This window comes from Patagioenas fasciata, chromosome 5 (assembly GCF_037038585.1).
Source record: "Patagioenas fasciata isolate bPatFas1 chromosome 5, bPatFas1.hap1, whole genome shotgun sequence".
Taxonomy (NCBI): Eukaryota; Metazoa; Chordata; class Aves; order Columbiformes; family Columbidae; genus Patagioenas; species Patagioenas fasciata.
In genome coordinates, this window is record NC_092524.1 from 6,736,313 (window position 1) to 6,758,938 (window position 22,626).

The following is a 22,626-nucleotide window of genomic DNA, read 5'->3' on the forward strand; positions in this document are numbered from 1 at the left end:
ATGTAATAATTTTAGATCACTCATAATGCAGTCAATGTTCTTACATATGGGGTGGCTACCCAAAAATTTACTTGGGTAGTAATTCTGTTCTGCTGATACCTGATGAAAAGCAGATGGATTTCACAAAGTACAAATGTTATGGATCTCAGTATGAAGGACATACAGAATCTGGATGCTTTCATTTATATCTATCTCTACTGTCGCCATTTGAATATACTTCATTTTTAACTGTTTTACAGTTCTATTTCAGCAAGCGTGAAAATGAGACACCCTGCAAAATAACTAATAATTTAGTGATTTAAGTGTTCACCTGGAAAGTGGAATACCCGAGTTCATCTCTCTCTCCAAGTCATGTCATGTAAAAGAGGCATTAGGGGAAGGAGACAGGAACTAAGTGTTGTGTTGGCTAACGATAGAGCTGCCTTAGAAGGATCCTGTTCCTAAGTCACTAACTTGAACTGCTCAGGGTCAGCAAACCCCAGGGTAGTGATGTGAGCTATTGCTTTAGAATTCTGTAATATCCCAGCTCATCACTTACGTTAACCTTTGTCCGGGGAGGCACCTCACTTGACCTATACCCTTTCAGAACCCTAAATATCAGAGGAAACAACCATTCATTTGATATTTATACAGATAAGAATACAGCTTTATTCTCCTTTGACATTTATATACAGTTACATTATGGTTTTTCAGATAAATGTCAAATGAAAGGTTTCTAAATCTGACATTTTTTAATAGTATGCCTAAAAATGTTGCGGTCAAGTGAAAGACTGATTCATGTGGCACTTAGAATGTTCTACCTGTCTTTTGCATACAACTTGAAGGCTAATTCCAGCTAAACGGAGATCAGCATGGTAGCACCTAACCAAAAAGGAGAACAGGAGAGTTCTCTGTGGCATTAATCAAGTTGAAGCAAAAGGCTCATTTTCAAGTAACAGATACTCTGAGTCTTACTACCAAAGAGGTGAATAACCATTTTAACTCCATCAGACTCCAGCACTCTCTGACCAGGTTCTTCTAGATATTTCACACAGAGGGTTTAAAATTTAAACCAGCTTTACTTATTAGATACTGGACATTGTATAGGATTTTGATTTAGCAACCACAAGGTCCTGAAATCACAACACCACACATGCAAATTACACTTCAGAGAAAACAGGAATTGCACTATACAGCTGAACCACAATACAAATGTGATTCTCATTACTCGTCTATATAATATGCTTACTGTCAAAACACTGGGCACTGTTGGATTGAGCCACGCATATGCTCCCACCATGTTAGTCCGGCTGACTCAGGAAGACACTCATACTCTTGATAAACTTGAGTAAAAATATTTAGACAACCAGTTCACCCATTCAGTTGAGGTAAGTTTTGTGTTGAGGTAAGTTCAGTTTTTGTTGTAACAGCTCTGTTCAGTCACTCCCTCGATTCTTCCCTGAGCTTCATGGGCAAATCACCTTCACCCATATCCTGTGAGTCTTCTCTTCTCTTGTGGAGGTTTATAGACCGGTCACAAACTCAGAGACTAGTCCAGGTCTTTCTAAGAACTGATAGGATGGGCATTGCATCAGAAAAACAGGATAATGGCAAATCAAAACCAGAGTGACTTAACATAAGCACACCAACCACTATTTTTCAGAGATTTTTAACTTTACTGATCATCTTTAGATCAAACACGTCTTTGAAGCTATATAGAATATCCTCAAGTAAAATTTGTCATGGACAGTAGTTTAACATGGGGAATAATAGCAGACAGGAACAGCAGTTCTCCACTTCAGCTGCATTTCTTTGTTCCACCTCTTTTCTGATGAGTAGCCATGTTGTTTGCAATCATACAAAAAATTCTGCTTAATTGAGACAAGGGAGCTTCTTTTCTGCAGTTTTGTTTATAAAGTTTATTTTGAAGGTGCAATTAATATTGTGAGTTCCAGACCTATCTTTTCAACAGCAGTATGTGTATTCTTGTAAGGTATTATTATATTGAATCTCTGCTTTTTTTTTTTCCTGTATTTCTATCAAATTGAGGATATAGATTTATTTCAGCTCTTCTTAGGGTGTTTCATTCAATTACAACTACAACCCTTATCCTGGCAGCACGCTCAGGAGTATCTCACTGTGCTTCAGTCAATGATCACTAAATGTCATTAATCACTTTCATGGAACAAGAGAGGGAAGAAAGCCCAGAGTGAACCAGTTTCTCTTTTCACCTAGTTCTACGTGCTTTTGTCTTTGATCCTTAGGGTTATGTGCCCACCCACCCCCTGGAAAAGAGGAAACTGAAATCAGTATTAGACTGTTAGCTTTTGAAATAAGAATATACTTTAAAAAGCAATTTTTATGAATTACAAAAAGCTACTTATTTTGCTTTAAATCATAAGTTCAAGGATGAATCACATAACATCTTGAGATAGGCAAAACTCCTATTACTGACATTTGTATTTTGTTCATGAAAAGGAGTTTCACCCATCAAGAATTCTTAATTATATTGGCTGATCGTTACAGCATTGCAGATGCGAGCAAGCATAAAGTTTGAAGTCAGGAAAAAAACCTCTGTATACTGAGGACTCTTTTCATCATTTTGATGTATGTGCAGATGAATAATTGCAAAGAAGAAGGGAGAGAACTAAAAAAAATACTGGAATGTAGAATTATGAAACCAAGTAACTCCATATTTACCAACTGGTATCTCCTGGGTAATTTTTCTTTTGTTGGGGCTGGTGAGTGAGGCATAGAAACCCTACACCGATTATTTGATGTTATTTATCCCATAATATATGAAAAGGTGTCTTGCCATCGTAGACTGATCACCAGGAGAGAAATCATCCATCATAATTCCAGTGCAAACCATTCACAGCAGGGCCCCTGGTCAGTGTGGCACTTCAAAGAACAGAACAAAAACAGCTATGTCAAAATATAATTTTTGTCATTTTTAGATAGAGAATTCTGTTCTAGACAGAAGGGTTTTCTGAGGTTTGTCAGACATGGGAAGTCTACGGAAAAGACACAAACTGAACTTGGATCCAGATCAGAGTTAACCATTAGACCATTTTAAATCGCTGAGAATTTATATGGCATCCCAAATGACATGATTATAAAATTGAAACCTCACTGAAAATATTAGGCCTGACTTTTCTTAACAAACATGACTTTAATTGTACTAGAGGAAAGGTAAGTGTTATTGGACGAGAAATTTAATTATTTGTTCTTAAATGCATGGACTTTTTATACCTCTTATTTTGTTTCATTCCATTATCACAGAAAAAAAAAAATCATCCAAGTTTCCTTCCACTTCTGGATTGTCAGTATAATTTTAACACTGTTGGCTAAAAGAGCTATCATAAGGAAACAGATATATTAAACTTTATGAAAACCATTTGAATTTTACTAAGAATGATAAATATAACCATTTATTTTGTCATATGTTTAAAGAAACACCAGAATTGGAAACACTTATTTGATGCTAATCAACATGATACCTGCTTTGCTTTTCTTCCTTTAAGATGGTGAGCATTCCCATGGAAGACGCTGCATGTTGATAACTTTCCATTGCACTGAATGGATGTTCAGTTGGACAACTCTCACCAACTCTTCAGGAATTGGTCGAAGCATTTTTTGAGTTCTGAATACCATAAAGGTAATTAAGCTTTTTTCTCCTCCACAAACTAATTGTAATAAAAATTCACTAAAATGTCTAAGTTAGATGCCAGATATGAAATTGAAGACTTTCGTATATGTATTTTGATAGATTCAGATTGAACATATCCTTGCATAACTGAGTAGTTTAACATTAGTGCAATTAAGAGGACTAATGAGTTATATCTGTCTTTACTGTAGCTTTTTATCCTTATCTTCTGTTTAAAATGTGTTTCTAAGCTAACATTGCAGAACACCACATAAATAAGCCTGAAAAAAAGAAAAAAAAAATGCTTCTTTATCATCAGAAAAAAAGGCAAAAGAGAAAGAAAATAATACAAGATGGCAAATAATTAATTTTTCTTAATTGAACTGTACGAAGATACTCCACAGAACATTAAACCCCCATTTTATGTCATATGACATAAACTAAGTTATATTTTTTAATGTTATTCATTACATATCCCTATAAAAGGAAACATCTTAGCATGGATTGGAACAAATTAGTTTATGCTTCTTGAAAAATGTTCACTTTGAATGAGGTTAAAAGAGAATCTAAAGAAAGCTCAAAGCAAAACAAAAACAAGTAAAAAAAACAAATCAAACAACCAAACATACAAAAAAACCAAACCAAGACATCCCCTATGAACACCAGATGGACCAGTTATAAAAGAATGGCCATTGCCACACTGGGAATTTTGTTATGCCATGTCTGGGCTGGGTTTGCCTTCTCACCATGAGAACAAAATTCACATCTGCTTCAGTTTTTTTAGTAATTTATAATCCTGACCACTGAAATTACAAACAGGTGCCAGTTAAATGAAAACGCCATGTAAAAAAACCCTACACAATATGTTTTCCATAAGATGTGGAAGTATAAGAAGAAGGAAAAAAAAGATTGTTTTAAGTCATACAGTCAGAGAATCAAGGAACCTAAATTTTTAAGAAATTATCTTCAAGATGGGATCTTCAACATTATTTCATCCATAAATGTTAAGATCTGAAAGAAGTTGCACAGCCAACAACATCACAACTTCTCCAGGATGTGTATCTGTATCAGAAAATCTGAGGTGACAAGAGTCCATTATGGTTTTCTAGTCAGGTCTCTATTCTGGATGCATTAGATTTTTGTTTCTGCCCCTCTTGCCCCTTTCTCCATGAGAGAAATGTTCTTTCCATGAGAGAACAACAAATCATACATTAGTACTTGCTATATAGAATAATGTCAGCAAACAAGCAAACTACCAATGCTAAAGAAGTAAAAAGATGATCAAAAGGTAGACAGCACCAGATTGAAATAGGGAGCTGGACTGACTAGGTCTGGAGAAGGGAGGACCAGGTTAGCAATGTTAACTGTGGCCGTTTTCACACGAGTTACGGAATATATTGTTGGCAGGAAGTTATTAAAATAATACCTATAAAAGTAAACATATGTGATTACTTCATTAAAAACAGGTTGTAATAGAGATACAATTTGTTCAGAAACACAGGACCATCCAGTTCCTTAAAATAATTAGGCTCCTAAAAGACAGGTTGGGTAGAAGACAATCTACTTACCATGTCATTAATTTTAAGTCTATGCTAGGAAAGAACAAGATTTATAGCCAGAATGTTAGGGGAAATGATACTGTCAAAGCAGAGAAAACAACTAATTGAGCATTTAGTAGCTCTTTTACTTTCTAATGGATCCATTACATTCACAGAGCTTTAAAGTCAGTGTCTGTCAAATAGCTTCAAAACTACAGGAATAATTTTTTGAAACCCTGAAGTATGAAGTCAATGTTTCATCTTTCCTTTCTTACAAGGTCTTATATTGAGATGATAGAACTCAAGACTTTAAGGATATAAGAGAAGTCATAACATAAAGCTCAAGAAAGGAAGGCAGATTCTGAAACATTTCAATATTATAAGGTTAGGAAATACTATTGCTTTTTAACTACATTGATGCAAATCTTGAGGAAATGTTAGAATTAAAGTCATAGTTATCTTTGACCTCAGAACAATCGGAATCAAGTAATTTGTTGGGACTCCTGAGCTCTTAAAGCTGCTTTATTTTAAAAGGAAAAACTTACGAATTTAGCACATGGAAATTGCATTTAAGGGAAATGGAGACTGACTCCTAATCACCCCTGTTGCAAGTGATCACCAGAAATTAACACTCTTTTTTTTTTTTACATACTGTAATCTAAATACTGTACTTCTGTATTACTTTTATGGCCTTTTATAAAAGAAACAGAAGGGAGAACACTGTATTTATTTTTGATACAATTTTTAAAGAGTATTGCAATATTAATACAAGTGTGCATTTCTGACTTGTGTCCAAGAATGTTAAAACACTTGTTGTTTGAAATAAATGCTGAAACATTTAACTTTGTGTTACCAAAGAATATTTAGCTCCAGTAAATTAATCTAAACTTGAAAGAATATTCTGTTCTCCTCTATTTATGAAGAGCTTTGGGTGCTCAGGAACTTTATAGTGAAGCAAAGTTTTAAAATGATACTAATGTGTTTGCAATTAAACAGTGTTTACTTTAATTTTTAGAAACCCAAGGCAAACTTTAGTTTCATTAGGCAGTTTGAAGGAACAAGGAACATGTTTTGCTTTGGAAATTTTCTAACATTTCTTTTTACTAACAGAAATAAAAACTTGTCAAATTTTCTTAGAGAAACAAACAAAATTGAATTAGAACAAACAAAATTGAGGTATTTTTCTTGAACTTAAACCCCTTTTTATTTACTTTCTCTTACTAGAGTCTTGACTTTTTCACAACAGTGTCCAAAATCTACATGTTCAGGTAGAGTTAGATGCCTACAGCTTTACTTTGCCAGACCCAGGGCTGGAGTTTACTCATTAATTAACAATTAGCCAGTGGTCAGGCTGTTCTGACACTGGGAGTCTTGGATTTTTATCCTTCATTTCATATTTTCTCCCGTGACTCTCTGATGCAAAAGGTACATAAAAACTTAGGAATACATAGTAGAGTCAAAGTTTATTTTCTTTCAGATTTGCTGTGAGCCACAACACAAGGAACATCTTGTGATCTTTGAGCCTCATGAGTTTTATGCACTTCCAGGAGCTGATGTCAACAAACAAGCCATAGTTTTAGACCTGGGCACCGAAATTCTCACTTACGTCCTGCACAGGTAAGACTTTTACCCAGTTTTGCTCTAAGTACCTAGGTCATGTGTGTAAAGGCTGAATTTACCAGGGAGATGGTGAAGAGTAAAACAAATAGAAATGGATTCCAGTGTTAGGGTCAGGAAGCATCGGGGTGTGGCAAGATGGTACCAACACTTTCCTGATGAAACAAGCATCTCTTGTTATTCAAGCCAAAACACGTGGTGGGAGGAAGAGGAGGAGCTGCTTGCCAAGCCAGTTATAAAGACACACTGCTCCTGAATTTAAGGAGCAGCAGTAGATGGGAGAAGAGCTAAAATGAGGTTTTTATCTGATGATTTAATAAATATTTATGACAGCTCTTTCTCAGAGAGAGGGGTTTATTGGAAGATGTCACTACCACTCAGTGTTTGTTAAGAATAATTAATTTTGCCTTTTCTGCCCACGTGTTTGATATGATGTCAGCATAAAAGAAGGCAGAGCTCATGTTTCAAATAAGTAATTTTTCATTAACAGAGTCATGAATCCTGTGACTTGCAGCAGCGGTCTTCAAACTGCCCAAACCAGAGCTTGTACCTCCCACTTACTCAAGAGTCTTAATTATTCAGTAGGTTCTGAAAACACCACCCTAGCATACAACTGAATTTTAAGATAAGAGATCATAGTTTTATTTTAAGGAATTTGTCTGTACAACAGTGATACTATACTCCGAAATCTGCTCTCTATTATATTGTGCTAGGCCTTTTAACGTATGGATTTTGGTGAGATCTTAAGGACCACATAATTATTATATTTTTAGCCGTGCAGTGAAGTAACTTCCTTGTTAATTAGATATTCTGAAACTAAATTGTTCTCGAAGATTTTAACAAAATCTAATATATGGTATTTTTGCAAAAAAGTTTAAAACCCGAACACTCTTTACCTGAAATGCATTAATGATCCCCGTATTTTGTTAAATATGAACATTTAACAGTAGTTCTTTATTTTCAGCACATCTAAGTTAGCATGTTAAAAAGGATGACCCATGGGAAATTTTGACTGTTCTCTAACTCTGCATATCATCGTCTGTTGTGACAGCAATTGTGAAAGAATGTCAACTATTGAGAAGACACCTGCAAGCCATGGATGGCAGAAAACTGACCTACCGTTGTACTTGCTGATGTAGCATCAAGAGACAGTAGCACACCATGAAAATCACATTCCTCCGGTAAAGAACCACATGCACTTTTAAGTCATTATGGGGAAGTCTGCATTTCTGTTTACTATCATTCGCTGTCCAAATTGGATTTACTTTTTGTTAAACTTTTGCATTAGTCTTAAGCATCAGATTCAATCATCTCTCTTCCCGATGCTCTTGTTTATTACTCTATATTACTTTGGCTTTTCTTCCAAAAGAACTTTGGCAGTGAAATGAATGTTTTTAGCACCTGAAATATAATGCAATTAGAGGCATTTCCTGGCTTGACCCCTTTTTGGTACCACTGGGAAGGATCTGCCTATCAGGGCTGTGACAGGAGTCAGCAGAGCTCTCCATGGCCAAGAAAGTTCTTCTCCTTGGGAAGACTGTTGTTTCCTGCAGTGTCACTTCCATACTCACCTGATTTTCATTTCCAGCTCTACTGAATGCAGCCACAATGGGAAAGTTCAGAGGGAGGCGACCCTCCCGTGATGCAGGGAGAACACAGTGAGGACAAACAGCTCTGAGACAGCAAGGGTGGGTAAAGCAGTTGTGTAATTCACTGTGGAGCCTAAGACAAGGCAAGGGGGATAAAAAAAGGTAAAAATAGAAAATTTAACTAAGTATATAAATTTGGAGGAACTCCCAACTCCAAGATTGGCATATTAGAACAGAGCAAGGTCTACATGCACAATGGGGAATAAAAGACACACAATAGTGATTTTAAAAATCTAAATTTTTATTGTATTATGTGGTTTTTCTCTTTGGTTTTAGCTTTTTTTTTTTTTTTTTAATTTACTGCATTGGATTTATGACTGAAATATGTGTATACTATCTAATACGCTGCTTCTCTTAACACAGTAATTTAAGATGAATCTCATTAAAAACCCTCTTTCGGAACACATAAACAAAGCACTAATGTATTTTTAATGAGGTAAGGTGATTTCTTGCTGTGCAAATGTGCCCAGACCTATAAAAACACCGTTTTCTTTTTACCTAGTGAGGATAATGATGCGTGTTTATCAATGCATCATCGTCCTATTTGCTGGTAAGACTGACCTAGTGAGCTACATCTGAGAACCAGGGACTCCTCTGCCAAAAAAAAAAGGTCAGTAGCGCTGTTCTAAAATGACATTGTTTCAATAATGTTTGAATTGTTATAACCACCGTTTTCTTTGTTTGAATTACAGCTTTCAGTTGAATATGCGTTGTTGTTATTTGGTTTGGGTTTGTTGTTGTTGTTTTTGTTTTGACTTAGGATTCCCTGTTACGCTGCTGCTCATATTCAAAGTGGCACCATCAGAACTGTGGGGGATGCTCTGAATGGTTTCTCATGGTCAGAACAAAATCATACTCTTCCTTTCCAAAAAACATGGCGCTCATGTTGAAGAAGCTTCTTAGAAAATGTAGAAATGTTTGCTTAGCAGTTTTTCTTTTTATATAAAATCTTTATTTGTTGAGGGAGCTATGGAAAGGATTGAAAAAGAGCAGGGACAGTATTTTTAGGAAACAAGCCCAGAAAGAAGGCTGAAAAAATACCTGAAATACAGTTTCTGAGACAGAGAAATTTCCCCACTGCTGATTCACAAAAATTGACAGGAAACAAATCCCCCCAAAATGAAGTAACTTGTACTCTTGATCCAAACCATCTGAACCTCTTTGGTTCTACTTAACATAAAGCCCTCTGGATGCTGTGGGAAATTTCACTTGTCATTATGTATTAGACACTTTACATCCTATTAGAATAAGATGATGACCAAAAAAGTATGGGTTTGTGTATTTTTACATTATGCTGAGGTATTTCATTTTTTTTCCTCTTAGTGTTATCTAAATTGGTGTCTGACACATATTATTATTACTATGATTATTACCATTATGGGCTTGGCTTCTGTTTTCTTTCTACGTTTTAGTCTTGGCAACAGGTAGAAGTTTTAATTCATTTTGTAATTTTTCTGTGGGGGGTATATTGTATCACGCACTAAATAAATTCTATTAATTTCTCATTGTCTTCCGAATTTTTAATATATGCTAGCCACGGGATTATTACTCATACCTAAATCTAGAAAAAACCCCTAAGGTACAGAGTTATCTAATCTGATATAAGGCAATGGAAAAGTTCAAATTTATGTAGAATTTCTGCTCTTGGGTACAGGTATAATATAAGCAGAAACTTTCAAGGAAAACGCATACTTTGATCAATAGGCATTTTAATTAATAACTAAATGGTTAATGTATATTGCATAGAAAAAGACAGATCTGAGAGATTCTTGGAACTAATTTTCCTTTCATTTCCTATTTGTTGAAAAACTGGTCCTATGAAATAGTGATGAACTCTAAATTGGACTCCAAGAGGTTTTCAATGCTGCTAAATTTGCAAGAGTATTTTGTGAATTTTTTTAATATCTAAGGCCAACTTGTTAGCTAATCAGTAATAACGAATACTGATCTCAGCGTGCAGATTCTAGACAAAGACAAGGGAACTATTTTAGAAGCATTCAATTTCAATGAATGGACATTAGTTTGGAGGAAAACTGAGCACTGCCATCTTTTGTTGAAAGAGACAAACTGCAACTTTCAAATGTCAATATTTGGATCAGTTCTGATTTCTACGCACTACCTTCTATCACAAGGTTTGTTTACCACTAATTAGACAGATGGTTTTTCTTACTAAACACAAGAAAGAACATTTTCTGTATTTGGTGAATATTTGTCGAGGGAGAGAACTTCAAGTATGAACACATCTAGGAACAAGACCCACCATTTTACTAAACTACTATACTTTTATCAACGAAAACAGGCCAAATCCATGAGAATACATGTGGTCTTTTTTATGATAAAGACAATGCATTCAAGTTTGATTTGTTAATGTAGCTGATGTAACCTTCACTGCTGCTGAGAGATCAAGAGTTAGAGTGGTCAGAAGGTCTTTGCTTTCTGTTTTGTAGCTCAGGGATAAAAGGGTGAAATGAAAAAGGGCAGGTAATGTACATAAAAACGCAGAAATTTTTACTACTCCAATTTAATCATTATATATGATCAAAGGAGTTTGTAAGAAAGAGCTTAGTGAAATTTCATAGTGCCTTTCAAAACTGGGAATTCCGTGCTTTTAAAGTTCTTCTTTTTAAAGTTTTTCATTTTCCCAGGTAAGAAGATGAATCGGATCTACACTTACCATTTTTGTATGCGTAATTTGCTCATTTTGAGCTCTTTCTGACACTTTAGTACTAAACTCGGCAAATCGGGACTCTTAAAACTGCATTTGACTGTCAGTCTTTTGCTGAAGATGCACAGTAGGTAACCTATGGGCAACTGTTGGTTAATGCCAGTACCTCAGTAGGAGCTGAAAAAGAACAAAAATTCATATGTTTACATAATGAAATAAATAGGCTTATAATACATTCATTGTATTCCTCTTGTTCTCCCTTCCCGTTGTACAGTAGATTCCCACATGGAAGCTCAAGATGGTGGAGTCGCTTATGGCAGAGGGAAAGGTGTGAAGAGGCCAGATGATGGAAGAACCCACATTAATGTCAGTGCTGGGCTTAAACCATCCTGAATATCCCTAATTACAAAAATTTGCCCTGAGCATGTAGAACTACTACCAACCATCCTAAACTGCAGTAGGGAGCATGAAACCTGAATTCTCCTCCACAATTGGGGCTGTAAAGACTTCTTTGTATTCCCTATTAAGATGCCACCATAGTTTGAACACTGGGCATATCTGAAAGGGCAACTGTTATATTCTTGCTCTATCCAAGCCTCAGATGATCTAAGCTCAATAGGTAGTGTTAATTTTTTTCTTTCTGTTTGATACTATAAATGTTTTCTAAACCACTATCAGTACTTTAATACAAAAAGTCTTTTCCTTTGGCAGATCTACATTTAGTTTTTAGCTTGACCAAACATTGGGAAATTTATTTAGTTCTTGAGTTTTCAGATGGTCTATTTCCTTTAAGAATATTTGAATCAAAACATTATTTTGCTTCATTTATGTTTTACATGTAGAGGAAATTAACCATCCTGTATAAGACAAGTAACAAACACTCTCAGATCTTAGTCTTCTTATCTGTCAGGAGCCCAAATTCAGTAATATTCCAGTAGTCTTCCATGAATCTGAAGTTAAACAGATCAACAGCACAGATGCCTTTGGCAAGTCTCTGAGTAATTAGACTAATTACATGACCTCATGTATAGATTTGGATGTGTGGAGCATGACTGGTATGAGCCTGGACTTAGGAAAGAAGAGACCTGCAGCTTCTTGCTGTTCATCTATGGAATGGCCCACAGACCTCTGTCTTGCCCTGAAGACTATCCTAAAATATGGGATGATAACATATTTAGATAAAGATTTTCATAATTCTCCCTTCTTTCAAAATCCAATTTGTGGGAAAAAATATCTCTATAATCCTTTTTGATAAGAAATAATTAGACTCTACATGTATTAATATATATTTATTACATTAATATGTTCAATCAATGGGCTTATCGTGCAATTTTTTTCTCTTAGTTTTCCCAACAGGCAATGGTAATCACCATCTCACAGTCTTGAAGAATGAACTGTAAAAAAATCTCGTTTGGAAAAATTATTTGCTCAAACAGCAAAATATTAATGAAGACACCCCTATTAATCTCTGTGTCTTTTCTTGACACAACTTGTTAACAAGGTTTCACATGAAAATTACTGAGCAATTTCACTCTATGTCCTTAGCTTTCTTGGCTATGTAAGCACTGAATTTTGAAAGACATAAATTCCCTTATTTTAAGAAGTCTTTTTCATGTAACTTCTCGTAGAGGTTTGGCCATGCCAATGTTTTTATAAATATTAGCACAATTGCACATTAACAAATGCCTAAACACCCTCATTATTTGTTTACTGTAGGTATAGTTCAATACATTAACTGGAGTTATAGTTTAACACACTCAAAAGTAAAGTAATTTTTGCATAAAATCAGGGGGGTGGAGGGTGGTGTTTTTTAATCTAATAATTTAAACATATTTGAGTGAGTTCCACAGGAAAGGAATAGTGTTTCTGCCCCAGTCAAGGCTACAATCAGTTGCCAACTGACTATGCATGGCAAGAGCAAGGGCTCCTCCAAAGTAAGGCAGACAGCTGGGGTAGGAATGAGAGCAGTGGTGCGCTTCCCAGATAACAAGGGAGCTCTGACTTTTGCTAGTGGAGGGTTTTTACCTTTTTTTTTTTTTTTTTAAATAATAAAAAAGCATGATTTTTGAAAACTGAATGTAATGAGCTGCTTGGGCAATGCAAAAACCTCATAATAACAAATCTATATGCAATACAAATCGCTTGTTCAATAATCTCAATGCATTTCTTTCAAAGACTCAGATTTTCAACCTATTCCCCCATATACTGCGGAATGGCAGCGAGGCAGCCGCCTGCTGCTGGAAGTGAAATGGCTGCATTTGAGGAGTCAGGTATATCCTGGAGTGCTTCTAGTTCATTCATGATCTTGCACTTTCCTTACTAAGTTCTGCTTCCCAAGTAATTAGGTGGTATCTACTTACATGCAGTAGAATAACCTCTGTCTCACGCATTCATGCCTCATTTCCTCATTTAATGCTCTTTTCAGTCTTCTTGTTATTTATTTTCTTCAATATTACACTTCCAGCTCCATAGTCAGATGAGTCACACTCATTGCCATCCACAACAGCACTCTCCAAGGCCTGTGAAACAATAAAGTAATTTAGAAAAGGTTTTTCACTGAAGTTATACACAGTCAGAAAAGCTAACCTTTATTTTAGTGGCACTCAAATTAGGATGAAGTTCCATTCAGAAAAGATTATTCACAATAAAATACAGAGGAACATAATGTATTTTATATTTAAAAAAAAAAAAAAAAAAGAAAATAACCCACAATACCACAGCTACAACTTACCACGATAGTGGTGTGAGACATACTGGCTTACACTCACAGATTTTTCATTCAGAAACTGTAAAACAAACCAACGAAAAAACCATAGAAAAGGTCTCAGAAACACCTACATTAAATACAGAATGACTGATTTATTTTCTTCACAACAGAAGAGTAATTTCTCATTTCAAAATATTGTTTCCTTTGAGTTTTATACTGTTCCCTGTTCAGCTATCATTATCTGCCTACAATCATTACATTTCACAATTAGAATTTAGGATAAGAAAGTAATTGTTACTTTTCTGAAGGTGATGTTGACAGAGAGATAATAAAATGCCTGTGAGCTAGAAGAGACATAATCCCTTTTAACTTACAGAAAAAAATCCTGCTACCTGAGAATAACGATATCCAGAACCAAACACAGAAGAATCTATTTACCTGTAACAGAGGAGGAGCTTCTATACTTTTTCCATGAAGGAAAACCACCATTGTTTCAATCTTGTCACTAGAAACTTGACCTGCAAAAGTACAATACCTTCCTTTTTCTGTCATTTTAACCACAGTTTGATTGGAATATTCTGGATGAGGAGATGGAAAAATTGTTATTATTTCTCTCCATAAGGTGTCTTGTACCATTTACTTTCACCTCAAACACATATACAGCTTACCTGTACCTACATTGCCCAAACTGTTCTGTAAAATTCAAGCAAGCTTCAAGATGCTGGCCTCCTGTCCCGGCTTATAAAAAATCACCATCTGAAGACATTCAGTTGAATCTTCAGTGAAGCAGAAGTCAGCACTGCCGAATTCAGTGTGACGGGGCCACTTCTACAGCCATCACAGTCTGCCATGTGTATTTCTCCAAGTCTGTAATGCAAAAGATGAGTTGTTCAATTAACAGTTGTTGACAGGAGTAGGGCCCAAACACTTACCAGGATTCCCATATTAACTTGCTAGGTAAAGAAGGTAAATCTAACAATAGATGCAGAGTCTGATATTTTGTAGCTCATTAATTCTGTTAACTTGGGTTCAAGATGACAAATCCAACCTCCAACAGACAAATATTGCTGAAATGGAGAAAAAAATTAGCATGTATTTTTTTAATAGATAAATAAATACATAAATAAATTTACCTTTATATGGTAGAGGAGCTGGAAATGAAATTAAGGATTTCGACTCCCAAACTTCTAATCCGAAGTTCAGAACATACATAAAATGAAAGCAAAAAGATGACTAGTCAACCAAGACAAAACCACCACCATAATTACAAACTGGCATTTATGTCACTGTGAAGAGTCTGCCATTCCCGCTTAAAGAATATTTATTTTCTGCAAAATTAAACAAGTGTTACTTACCGTATTCATATATCACAAGTTTTCACTAGTTAAAAAATAAATAATAATAATACCATTGCAATGCTGTTAAAAATCAGAGCATAAAATTTCATGCTTGCAGATGATTAAAAGGAACCCACATTTTACACCACCTTAAAAATCTGCTTTGTCTCTTCTATATAAATTGTGACATGATTCGTATAATGAAGTTTAATTAAAATGTATTTTTTTTTCGTACCTGCATATTTCTGAAGGCCATGGCATGGTACAGGTCTATGTAAATGTCACATACAGAATTTTCAGACTTTCTGTATAGAAAACATTGTATTTCTGTAATATTTGTAAGAAGCATAATTGGCTTTGGCTGTACACCGACATTGTTAGCAGAGTCCTTTACAACAACAGAGTACATGCTGTAATTTTCCCTAGAGCTGAAAAACTCTTTCAAATGAACATGAGTCAGGCAGCACTTTAGGGAATAACATTGCGAAGTTGTAAATGCTGCTCACCGGTCCCATGAACCCTGCCTTCTGGAGGAAGTACAGCAAGTGTCAGAAATGCCGTGCACTCTAGTTTGGTGGAGTACCTGTTAGGAGAGGGGTATTTTCAAAGACGTTACTGTATGCCGTCCTGCTAACTTTGAAGACAAATTTTTATTTAGGTTGACAAAGACTTGCACCAACCAAATACATGAAATGAACTAGGGCTTGCTGCATGATTTAAATGCGGGCCCATATTCAAAACTCATTGGCGTATTTTGACCCAGGATAATTTTATGTTAAATATTGGTTATTCAAAACGTAACACCAGCTTATTTATTGGAGAAGCACTAACACTCATATGATAGTTCTTCTAAACTTACTTAAAGACACATGCTCAGCTCTTCCACTTTCTTCTAGGAGCCCGCCCTACTATAACCGTGCCCTCTGTTTGGAACTCTAGTCATATGGCAGGAGTCTATATGATTATTTTAGTGATTAAACTCTCATCAGAAGCAGGACAGAGCACAAGGTGGCACAAAAATAATTAAATCAATTTGAATTAAACATGAATTATTTACTTCTTTCTGCAAATATTATTACCTTCCAGGAGAAGCTGTCTTGTGATTTGATGATAATATCACTGTTGTTTATTTCTGTTCAGGCTTTGTGGCTTCACAAACGTGTGTTTTCCTGGGGTAGGTACTGTCTCAGATTTCTGATGGTTTTGGTAATTTTTGTCAATATTGAAAATATTTTTTTTAAAAAAGTCAAACAATAATATTTTCAAAATTGTCATGTTTCAAACAAGCACTTAGCGTATTTTACTGTGTGGCATAAATTTTCATTAAATGGTTGAATATATAGAGAGTTGATTCATTATACAAGTGTTCTAAGTCACTTTTATTAAAGGGCTTGATACAAAGCTGGGATTGCTAAAGTTGTGTATGGTGAAAGCTTCAAAATCTCTTGTCCTGTATGTCCTTACGCTTTACATAGTATCGCTACTCTGTGTGTAATGAATGATACATGAAGGGCTGTTCGGAAGATGTGCTGTAGGGAAGGAATATTCTGAGTCATGAACAGCGCTGAACTGTAGACTCATTAATCTGATTAAAAGCATAGCTCATTATAGCCTAGCTGGTTATGCAATTTTTAAATAATACATAGTTTGAGATCTCATTCATTGAAGTTATTATGTATTTTATTTATTTTTATGAGTTTTTGAGCTAAATTGTTGTATTATGCTCTTTACATCATCAAATTTACCACTGGCCATGCATGTGCAACATGTGCGTGTTGGCAACATAATACTTCTGTTGCTTCCTAGATACTTAGTTGAGCTGTCAGCTTTTTGGTATGGTTTGGAGTTATGCACAACTAACTCAAAACCCGACTATATTTCACGTCATTGGTGCTTGGACCTTCTCTGTATCTGTTTTGAAAAATAATTGTATAACCCCAAAATACTACTACTAAAGAAGCTTATAGCAGAATCTAGGCAATGCTTTGAAAGAAACTTGCTTGCTCTTTGTTTTAAAAAAAAAAAATCCAATAGGATATACTTAACAAACAAACTACTGAAAAATCAGTTCTATAACTGCCTTCATGCCTGTATTCAGTTCCCTGGTGGACAAAGTCATTAAGGTCACACTGATATGATTATTCTTTCTATGATTACTCTTTCTATGAAATGCTCAGTATTAGATACCATGAGGCAATCAGCAATAACTATTATTCTGAATCACCTCAAGAGATGCTGAGTCAGGAGACAGCAAATAGGCACCAACAGTTGAAGAAAAAAGACTGAAAAAACAATGTTGAAAGAAAATCTCCATCCAACAGGAGAATGTTAACACTGCAAAGCCAACTCAGTTAAAAGCTTTGGTTCATATTGTCCTTAGATGAGCTACCAATACCATTTTAGTAGGAATAGATAATGATTTGAGTAATATCCAATCTACTGTCTCTACTGAATGCAGAAAGTTGATCTGCATCATAAAAGATACAGGAAACATCCTGGAATTTGACTCCATGTGGGGAGGACAGTAAGGAAAACTTTCCTTCCGGACCTAAGATTTTGATTTGCGGAGCCCTGGCTGCCAGGCTCATGTTTGACATGACATGTCCAGAAAGCTTGTAATGTGCTCTGATTCTGCAGAGAACTGCTTCATAACTCAATTATAGTTCACTGGAAAGAAACATTTACTAACAAGAAACTGTGAATGACAGACTAATTCTTAGAACTAATTCTAGACCTTTTTATCAGAATTGCAGGGACTTTTTTCTTATAGACAAACTCACCTTTTTTGGAGATGGCAAATGCTGTTTCAAAGCTTCCCACTTTTTCCAGGTGCTGCAATGATTTATTCTGAACAGCAAATAGAAAAAATAAATTCTTGAGATTTTCACTTTATATATGTAACAAGTTCTGAAAATTTACACTGACAAAACTTCTACTAATGTTGAATAAGAACATATAAAGATTTAAACAAACCATGTTAACAAAGTCCAGAGGAGCTTAAGTAGAATGTAACTATTGCTGGCAAGGGTTTTTTTTTTAACATACTTCAGTAGATTAGCCTAAAATACAAAAGATGAGACTTAACCAAAGGAAACTCAGTTTCCCAGGAAGGGACTCTTAAGCTAGCTGAGAAGCTATTGGCACCAATAATCAGAACTGTTTACCCAGGGCTTCCCTGTGAAACATAATAAACTCATTTTTAAAACCTGGGCTATGTATCCCCTGTCTCGTTACTCAGCTCCCAAGAAATAGCACCACTTGGAAGAGAGCAGTAGTGCATCTTTCTGGGATTGTGGCATTTCAGGTTTTCTAGTACACACAAACATTTTTCTACCTGATCAGTGCTCAACTTACACAAAGAACAAGAGAAAGTTCTATCAAAGAATGTATGAGAAATTTAGCACATGCCATATTAAGGTAAGATTCTTACAGAAATGCATCTGAAAAAAGAATTATATTCATATAGCAATAGAACCATCTAAATCATAGAGCTGGAAATCCTTTTGAATGGAAAATGATATACAAATTAACCAGGAAAATTCAACACCGTGCTATTGCTCCTCCATCCTGTCTCTCAACGTGCTGTTGAATCTTCATCCAAATTAGTTAACTTGCATCTTTCTTTGACGTCGTCGAAGTCCTTTCATCTAAAGTTTCCCTGTATTTTAACAAGACACAATCTATTCCTTAAATGAGGGCAAGGTAAGCAGGCAAGATCTGAAGGATTCATGCTCATGGATCTTTGAGCTGAGAAGAATGCAAAGTCATGCACAAGATGCACAAAGTAATCAGTATTTGAAAATGTTAGTGTTTTAGAAGTGCTAGTGTTCAGAAGTCTCAATTGGGCATTTCTATACACAACTAAAATATTTTGACTCACCATTTAATAAAAAACCCAAACAAACAACAAAACACCAAAATAAAATAAAAAAGCCTACTAATGAAAAAAAAACTATTTTGCTTTTGTTTTCTTTTAATACACTTGGCCATGTCTCTTTAATACACATGGTAATGAAGTTGAAAATCTCTCCCTTTTTTAGTGCTTTTATAATATTTTAAAAAGACCTTTTTTGTGGAATAATGAATTATAATTCCATGGGTTACGGAATGGTTCCAGTAGTAGGTCCCTCACTTGTATGGTCACTGTGATTTTACATCTGTAAAGTATCATGAGTTACATTAATATACTTCTTATTATTAACTAATCAGAGTTTACAAGAAGTTCTAGATTTGCTCCAAAGGGCTCAGCTGGTATATGTACTGGATTGTCTGATATTAGGTGTTATGTTTTGAATCTGGTTTTCCATTAGGCAGATTTTATTTTATTTTATTTTATTTTATTTTATTTTATTTTATTTTATTTTATTTTATTTTATTTTATTTTCCTACTGCTACTACACTCACAGGGAATCACAGAGGTAACTTCTTCACCACCACATGTAGTTGGACTAGATGATTGTTGAAGGTCCCTTCCAACTTAGAACTATTCTATTCTATTTAAATAACTTATGAAGTTGTAGGAAATAACTGACATGTCCTTATTTAGAAAGATGGCTGTTTTGGCCAGTTTCACTGACACTACAATGGCAGTGCTGAAAAACAGTTGTTTTCCTTACATCAAGTCTTACCTTGTGGTAGTACAAGAAGTTCCCAGTGCCAGGTACAACACCCACTCTTCACATTCATCTTAATCACAGATGACTTCCCAAGCTGTAAAATGTAAATCACCTGTGTGAACAGATTCTTTTTTTTTCTGGAAAAACAAAACCAAGGTCAATTAAGAGGGCAGGTTTACTTTACAGGACATCTAATAGCATAATATTCCTTTAAAATCCCAGGCCAGTTATAATTGTGCATTTTACCCATCACTCAAATAGACACAGGACTTACCCCAGAAAAAAAAAAATCTCAGCTCTATAGGAAATAACAAGAAAAGGAACAGTATATTGATTGATAAAGAACCAGTCCTTCCAAAACACATGTCCAGAAGACAGCAATTCTGTAGCCAGAAGCTGGTGTAGTGAGTTAGTGACCCACAAATAATCACTTTTCACTTTCTCTGTGCCTGTTCTGACTGTTTCTCAACAGAAGCTTGAATGCCTTTTTATTTTTTTCTGAAAACAATGAAAACATAAAGTTGCAATCAAAATATTAAAGTGTTTCAGTGTGTATGTTTGTGTATTTTGTTTTAACCAAAACTTCAAAGCATTTTATTTAGGAAAAAATAATCTTGAATTGAACTTTTTAGCAAAAACCAGATCATCCAGGCAAAAAAAAATCCCAAGAGAAAAATCTCACAAATTAATAGAACTGTAGAAGAAACTTTGCTACTTCTGAGATGAAATATTTTGTTGAGCTGCAGATGACTGAACTTACTTGGATGGAAAGAGCCATGGCTCAGTATTGTTTGTGGGTTTTCTTAGAATTAGCTTCTTTGGGGTGAGTTGTTTGTGCTTAGCACAGTTACAGCCTTCTGGGCAAATTGCTGGACAAAATACATCTTAGAACAGACACGGAATTTTTTGGAAAGAGACAGGTGATGTATACCGGGCACAAGTATCTGTCTTCACTGGGAGTCTTATCTTCCCAGATGATGTCAGGATCTGCCTCATCGTCTCTGAGCACAATCCTACCAAAATTGATGCTTTTATTTATACAGAAGACATTTATTCATGAACATTCAGAACTATCAAAATAGCTATGTTTTCTAAAGAAATGAGAAAGTAGTTAATGTTCATGTGTTAATAGATGGGGAATACAAACTTTTGGGAGCAGTATATGCTTTGGACAGCTTATTTATATAAAGCATAAGATAAATTGTAAGGTCACAAAGAGATATAAATAATACATATATTTGTTATCTGTATAGCATTTTTCTTCCAGAGTATCTCTGATCTTTTCAATACTATCAGACTTGACATTTGGTCAAAAGAAGAACCTTGTAACCAAAGACACCAGAGAATTCTTACTTTCTGGGTACATGTAAAGCCTCTATTTAAAGTCTCATACAAAAGGTTTCTATAGAAACCTGAAGGGCTCAGCCAACCGGTGCTCAAAAGCTGAACCCTGAGGCCTATACAAAACCCACAAAACCATTTATTCATCCTTACGGCTCCTGAAGCCACTGATCTCTGTCATGCTTCAGCATACCTTCTTAATATATGTTATAGCTTACATTAGCATACTCTATCTCTGAAAATAAAGCATTCTCATACGTGTTGAAAGCATGGCTATAGCTCAGGTCCTTGACTGATCCCAAAGCTAGTGAACTGAAAATTAACTCTGATCTCCTTTTTGGCATATACTATCTCCTAAGACATGTAATATGAGTTTTGCTTTTTTTTTAAGGAACTGTTTGCCCTATATATAGTTATGTTTCAAATTGCTACTCACTAAAAGAGCAAGTATTTTTGGTTCCTTCTGAAAGTCATATTTCCATAGTGATGCCGAGCTGACAAAAATATGAAATACATCACGATAACTGAAAATTAACTCACTATCACAGATCCTGCTCCCAGATACCATTTTAAACTCAGTCTGAAATATTATGCCGGTACAAAACTAAGATTTTCCTGAACCTTATTTTAATGTATATTCAGTATAAAGCATTCAACTCTTCTTAATTTTCAGCTCGTTCCCTGTTTCTCTTTTGGTTTGTTTCAATGAGTGAGCTGAGTCTAAAATAGAGGTAATGACTCATTTCAGTGTCCACTCCTAAACAGCAGCTTGGATGAGGCTGCACTAGATTTGGCTTCCACTTTCCTGTGCAGAGAGACCCTCTCCTGACACTGCAGCACTGCCTGGTCCTCCAGCAGTCCTCGCAGAAGACTTCCACCCCTAATCTCTGCAGCAGGTCCTTCCATCATGTTCATTTCATAGTATAGAACCACTGGGGTCATCATCCCTGTGACAGTATTTCTCCATGTTGGTCTCTCAGAATGCTCATAGATGTTCTGTTGGTTGTTAGGGTTATTCGGAAATCCAGAGAGACATACGCATCCATTGGGTCACACAAGATTAAAACATTAACTAAGCAGAAGGTGTATAGCGCAAGAAAGATGGAAGGCAAATCAACTCTATCACTTACTTTGGGCAGTGCTTTCAGAACAGCCCATGTATTTCTCATACCTGCTTAGCGGGAGGTTTTCTTTGAACAGAATCTGTTTGCTTGACAATAGTCTTGGAAATGCAGACTCCTCCATTTTACTACTTCTGATATTTCATTGTGGCTCAATATCTGTTAAAACAACATTTAAATTAGAGTTTTGGTTGATAAATATAGTAGCATTTCCTTTCTGCTACACCAAAAAGGTCTTGCAAAAATGACAGAACTCTGCAGCTCAACAGCATGCCAATGCTTAACAAAGAAATGGCTCTCCAAGAGAAATGAAGCATTCATTTCTCTCTGAGTTCACAGAGCTACAATAATAGGACATACCACAGATACAAATTCCAAATATAATTATTCATACCATATATGAACAACTT

The 22,626-nt window shown here is 35.4% G+C and overlaps 4 long non-coding RNA genes across 4 annotated transcripts; 2 read left to right on the top strand and 2 right to left on the bottom strand.

The window, feature by feature from the left end:
* Positions 1-2,853: 2,853 nt before the first annotated feature.
* LOC139828066 (uncharacterized) lies at positions 2,854-9,033 on the top strand. Its single transcript, XR_011739246.1, has 5 exons — positions 2,854-3,637; positions 6,641-6,780; positions 7,832-7,961; positions 8,369-8,468; positions 8,932-9,033. It is a non-coding gene; the product is annotated as an uncharacterized lncRNA (long non-coding RNA).
* Positions 7,962-14,022, bottom strand: LOC139828067 (uncharacterized). Its single transcript, XR_011739247.1, has 4 exons — positions 13,826-14,022; positions 13,455-13,613; positions 11,104-11,271; positions 7,962-8,502 (listed from the first exon to the last, which is right to left on the bottom strand). It is a non-coding gene; the product is annotated as an uncharacterized lncRNA (long non-coding RNA).
* On the top strand, positions 11,376-16,728 carry LOC139828068 (uncharacterized). The gene is made up of 3 exons (XR_011739248.1): positions 11,376-11,460; positions 13,270-13,364; positions 14,178-16,728. It is a non-coding gene; the product is annotated as an uncharacterized lncRNA (long non-coding RNA).
* A 1,182-nt stretch (positions 16,729-17,910) lies between these two features.
* LOC139827988 (uncharacterized) lies at positions 17,911-22,369 on the bottom strand. The gene is made up of 3 exons (XR_011739137.1): positions 22,267-22,369; positions 19,767-19,848; positions 17,911-17,985 (listed from the first exon to the last, which is right to left on the bottom strand). It is a non-coding gene; the product is annotated as an uncharacterized lncRNA (long non-coding RNA).
* Positions 22,370-22,626: the final 257 nt, after the last annotated feature.